The sequence below is a fragment of the Pan paniscus genome, chromosome 6, assembly GCF_029289425.2.
Source record: "Pan paniscus chromosome 6, NHGRI_mPanPan1-v2.0_pri, whole genome shotgun sequence".
In the NCBI taxonomy this organism is placed as follows: Eukaryota; Metazoa; Chordata; class Mammalia; order Primates; family Hominidae; genus Pan; species Pan paniscus.
Window position 1 is genome coordinate 57,718,655 of NC_073255.2, and position 5,863 is coordinate 57,724,517.

The 5,863-nt window shown below is 37.1% G+C and overlaps 1 long non-coding RNA gene across 1 annotated transcript; it reads left to right on the forward strand.

Moving 5' to 3' along the window:
• Window positions 1-294: 294 nt before the first annotated feature.
• Window positions 295-5,592, forward strand: LOC134730739 (uncharacterized). The gene is made up of 2 exons (XR_010112693.1): window positions 295-371; window positions 4,039-5,592. It is a non-coding gene; the product is annotated as an uncharacterized LOC134730739 (long non-coding RNA).
• The last annotated feature ends 271 nt before the right edge of the window (window positions 5,593-5,863 follow it).

Genomic DNA, 5,863 nt, shown 5'->3' on the forward strand with positions numbered 1-5,863 from the left:
TTGGGGAAGTTGCTGGTGATACTCAGAAAACCACGAAGACACCACAGCCCAGCTGTGGTAGTCTCTTCCTTGATGGAAAAGCCTTTTTCTTATTATATGCAGCAGTATGTCAATGGAGACGAGACACAGCCTTACTAGACTCTTCTCTTGGATGCTGAGCAAAGCAAACGCTGAATGAAACAAAAGGTATACAAAACAAAAGCAGTAACCTCTAGGGTGGCTGTTTCATCCACAGACAACCTCACTGACATGAAGCTAGACTGCTGGCACTACCCATGTTTCTTTCTTCCCTCCAGGTTGCCTGGATGAGGAGTGGGGTATGTAAAACTTTAGCAACCAGCTTTCAAGTGAGTGAAGACCAACAGCAATGGGTAAGTTAGTGAAAAATCTGCAAGGAAAAATCTGCTCAACCTGTTCATGGGAAATAACCCCTTGTGAGTCAAAGATGTGAACACAGAAATGAATAGGGAAATAAACAAATTCAATATGGAGTTATGGAAAGATTTTGCATCATAAAAGGGGAAACGCTTAAAATATAACGTATTAAACTGAAGCAAGGTGTTGCTAACATTTGCATTATTAAACCTTAATAAAATTGCAGGAAATACACATAATCAATCAACATCTCCACAAGTCCTCCAACCTGTTGAGTAACTCCCTGTATGATACCATAAGAGCCTGAGCTCTTTCTCACCTCTTCATAGCCCCGGGAATTTGAGGGGCAAATAAATTTCTCTTGTAATTTGCATAGATGTTTACATAACTTCTAATATGTGACACTGTAAACACACTAGAATTTAATACTTATAAATGACCTCTAACATTCTAAGATATGCAAACAAAATTCAAAATTTGGGCCAACAGAGGTTGTTTAAGTTGAATGTTGTCTTTCTGTTGTTATTTATTTATTTTACTACAAGATTAACTCTAGAGATGCTCTTAATTCCTATATTAATGATTAATAATAAATTTGCATTTTTAACTTTAAGATTTCAACGTGTATTACACATAAACACATATACACATGCATATACATGTGCACACACACACACAAACACACGGTACTCCTAGAGGGTTCATATATCAAAAAATACAAAATCAAAAAATCGAAAAGAAACACAAAACTAAAATATAGACCTAGGTGACAGAAAACAAGACTGAATTTCTCTACAAAAGACAGACCCATAAAACTAATTTTAAAAAGACAGGTGTATGCTGGTTGTAAAAGCCATATGTAAAATAAATGAGCAAGGATAATGTAAAAAGGTAAGGCATGATAAATCAGGGAAATGCAAGAGAAATGGGAAAGTGGGGGAAAATGGAAAAAAGATTAATATTATAGTTAAACCCAAACAAAAAGCAACATAAAGAAAAACTAGAGCGTATTTAGATAGCTAAAACTTACATTAGACACTGATAATATAAGTGCCATAGGTCTTTATGCTACATAAAAAGCATCTGCATTAATATTTTATAACCAAACCTCTGTAAGATCATCAAAAATGGCTGTTCAGCTTTTGGTTTCGTGCAGAAAATGCATTGATAGCACAGGTGGGTTGTGGCCTACTGCCAGCAGGCAGACCCCCTCTGCTGTAGCTGGCAGGACATAGGCACTTCTCTACCCCACTTTGCCAGGGGACCTGGGGTTGTAGGAGGGCCTGTTGCTGTCGATCTGGCATACTGTCCGTTTCACTTAATTTTTTCTGTTCTCCCCATGATAATGTCAGCTCCATGATGATAAGATTATTTTTGTCTGTTTTCTGGCAAAGTAAAGAATGGGCCATGATTATTTACTGAGAATGAAAAAAAGTGTGTGTTTCTCCACAATTCTCTTCTCTGGTCTGCCCATCGGACACCATCCACATCAGACTAATCCCATCTACCTTCTGGCACTTGAAGATAGTGAGCACATACACGAAAAAGCTCTCCCACCCTCCTTTCATTCAAAATAAATACTCTGCTTGTTTATTTTAATAGACTTTATTTTAAAGGTCAGCTTTAGGTTCACAGCAAAACTGAGTGGAAGGTACACAGAGTGCCTATGCATCTCCTGCCCCACATACGGGTAGAATCACCTGTTATCAATACCACTTTGGTTTCTTCATCATTTGGCATGGATTTGATTTCTGTCCACAGAATATTCTCTATCTTCTTGTTGTGCTTCAGTCAGCATTGACTCAAATCTGATAACAAAACACAGTAGAGACACTGGGAAATGCATGCAACAAATGCTTAGGTGTATGGAATATAAGCTTGATTCATGCACATTTTATTTGGCAAAGCATTTAATGCTTTTTTAAAAACTATTCAAGATCATCAAGTTTAAAAGTGACCGATGTAGATTATGAGCTGATCTTTATTTTTTCTAGCATAATGCCGTCTCCTGAAAGCTGTAAGGGTCCTCATCTCTAATTTTAGGCCCATTCGTGCTCTAATTTTCGTGATTTGTAAAACAAAGATTGTATCCTCCTTCCTCTTAGCTTTTAATATTTCAGCTAGAAAATAACATGGCTCTTATTGTACACATGTGTCTACCATCACATAACTAGTATCTGCCTGATCTTCATATAAAATAGTAAACTATCACTTCAGTTCCTCTCCTGCATGAGCTTTTCCATTCCATGGAGCCTGAGAGTCCTCCTGTCCCTGATTGGCTTCACTTGCCGGATGCAAGTCAAGAGACCCTTATAGCAAGTGGATTTTTTTACTTTAAAAATATATGAGCACAGAATTTAGCCAAATAGAGGAAAGAGACAGATCAACCGTCTCAACTTGCAGAGGATGCAAAATGAACATTCACCACACTGATCTCTTATTGCCTCTTTCAGGAATTTTATTTGTTGATAGCCTAAGGCAATACACTTGCTGCTGTTTTTATTACTTACTTCAATCAACAACCTGTTTCACTGCACATTATGTAGATCTCAAATTGCACCCCAGATAAGGAACCATGAATGTAACCAGCCCCGGATGCAGCCTCCGCCTCCGGGCAGACCTGTTTTGAGGATGCCTCGAATGAGGTAGTGCAGGCCCTCAGGAATTGCTTGTGTTCTCAAGGTTTTCTTGGGAAGTTTCACATTTTTATATCAGCTTACAGAGTTTTTTTGGAAGCACTGGGAACAGTTAGACACAGTGCTGAGCTGAGCATGTTAACCCCCTCACTTTTAGAAATAAATAAGCTTAACACTCAGGGAGGTCTTTGTGCAATGTTCTACATGTCTGCATCACATGTTGCCTGTTATTGCCAGACCTGACAGGTGGGTCACAGGGCTGCTTCCCATCAATTTATACAAGGTTTAAAGGGATTTTTACATAATGCCAACACATGTAGTTTTTACTGGATCAAACCCTGATGATTACATTTGCAATTTAATTAAGGCGGGCTTATTTTTAGAGTTTGCTTTGAAAGACTGGTAGGAAGAGAGGTATGTTATTTCCTCTTACCACACAGGAAAAAGCAACAAATCAAAGTCATTAAGAGAAGGACAGATAGGTAAATGATTCTAGAATTAAATATAGCATTGAGTTTCACTTATATTTTCATTGTTTGGGGAAGGACAACACAGCCTTTTTACCCTTCCTTTGCTCCCTCTCATGAATAAGTTAGGTTTTGATGGACAATAGAAAACTGGGGAGAGAGGCTGAACAGGACACTGGATAGGACAGCAGGCTAAGCTGTGCTTCTTTCTGAAAAAAATTTTCCTCTCCCCTTTAAGAAGCCTGGCCCTACTGTCCACTGTGACTAAGTGAAATCTTCTTCTTAAGGAGAAGTATTTACATTCAAATGACTTTTTAAAAATTATAACCACTACTCTCTATAAAATACAAGCCTTTGTCTTTTTACAAAGGCTATTTAACAAATCAGAGAAAAGATTTGGACAGAGATATTTTCTGGCAGTCTTGAAATTAAAGCAATTAGGCAGCGGCCTGTTCTTCTGATTAATGGTGGACATGACTATTTGGGCTGGCCTAAGAGAAAACCAATTAAATGTCCAGTAAAGGTGATAATGAAATCGTTTTTCTGGATTCCTTTTACAGGCTCTGCAGTAGAGATTCATCCTCCATTTTGACTGCACACAGTATCTTTTGAAAACCACTCCTGTATTTTCAGTTTCCTCACATTATGAGCACACCTCCTCTCTGAGAAAAACCAGGAACTACATTTTCAGATGCTTCTCATCTTTGATGCCTGACGGTGAGCTGGGCTGGCCACTCAGATACAAATCACTGTGAGATTTCAGTTCAAAGTAGAAGGCCATGAAGAAGAAGGCATATCAGGCAATTGATCACTTCTATCACAGGGGGCAGAGGGACTTCCCTCTCTCAGGGCAAAGGTTGGGGAGTTTCTGGCAGTAGAAACAGCTGCTTAGCAGAGCTGGTGTGTACCCTGTTCTGTGCCCAGCAGTGGCTGCAGTGATGTGTCCATGTGGGCAGAGCCCTCAGAGCACCACTGCTCCACGAGGACACAGATGCAGAAGTTGAAAGGAAAGCTGAGAAATCTTTAGATTTAGAGTAATTTAGCATCGTCACACCATCCTACGACATGACTACTTGAACAAGACACCAACTGGCATTTTATCAGACTCACAGGGTGAGCTTCACGTGGTGAGAGGTGTAAACGAGACATGTTCTATGTGGGCTGCATATGTGGGTTCTATGTGGGCAGGACCATGTTCAATGTGGGCTGCATTTTCAGATAAACTATAATGAAGAAATGTATAACCATCCCAGAAAATGGGTCTTTAATGAAAGATAGATGTTTGGAAAAGAATTGTTTCTACAGAGTGTTGTAATATGTTCTATACTTTACCTACAATTACCTGAATTAGGTGATGATATTGATAGTGTACAACTGAAAAAGGTTATTGCTAGGATACCTAATAAAATTTGATTAAATTTTTAAAACATTTTCATCAAAATTGATTAAATTTTTAAAACCTTTTCATCAAAAAATGGACTTGAAATCAATTTCTTCCATTGGAAAATATTTTAAAGACAACTATAACTTTACAGATTAAATTGAAATTGGCTACTGATGAAGGACTAAAGCTCAATTTTGAAACTACAGCATTGTCTCAGTGGTGACCAACTTAATAAATGAATATTTTGTGTTTGCCAAAATTACTCTAAAATGTCTTTCTTTATTCTAATTTACCTCTGTGAGATACTTTTTTCTCTAGTATGATTTTCATTAAAACAGAATACAGAAACCGTTTATATATAAATTATTCCTCAAGAGGAAGATTGTCATCAACCAACCTAAAGTAATTCATTTAACTAGCAAGAAGCAAGATTATTCATCACATTAAAAACTTAAATATTGATATACATGATGTTCATTCCAGATGTGAGTGCAGGTGTTTAATATGATGATTGCTAGTTCCTTCAAAACTTTTTGTTTAATTATGATTGTGGAAAAACAAAAAGTTACAAGTAGAGTAATGATTCTCTAAATTAATCACTGATATGCACAATAGCAGTGAAGATATATGTTTTGAAATTTTTTCTGTGTGACTGCATTATATTTATTCTGATTATATTTATTGAAATGCAATATGTCTGTTGGATCTAATAATAAAAGCTTTGAAATGATATGTTTATGCTTTTCATATTTTGTTTTCTACAAAGTATTTTTATTGTATTTTATAAAAGTATGGGTTCATTACTGATATATATGTATGCAGATACATATTTACATACATATATAATTTTTTGGAAACATATCTGTATATATGTCACCACAGAAATATTGAGAAGCCCTGTTCTAGAGCCCTCCAAGAACATAAATCACATATGCTTCCTGGCTGGATGGCCCCACTCCTGATCCTATGACCTTCTCGGACATCTATAGGTTGCCCCATCA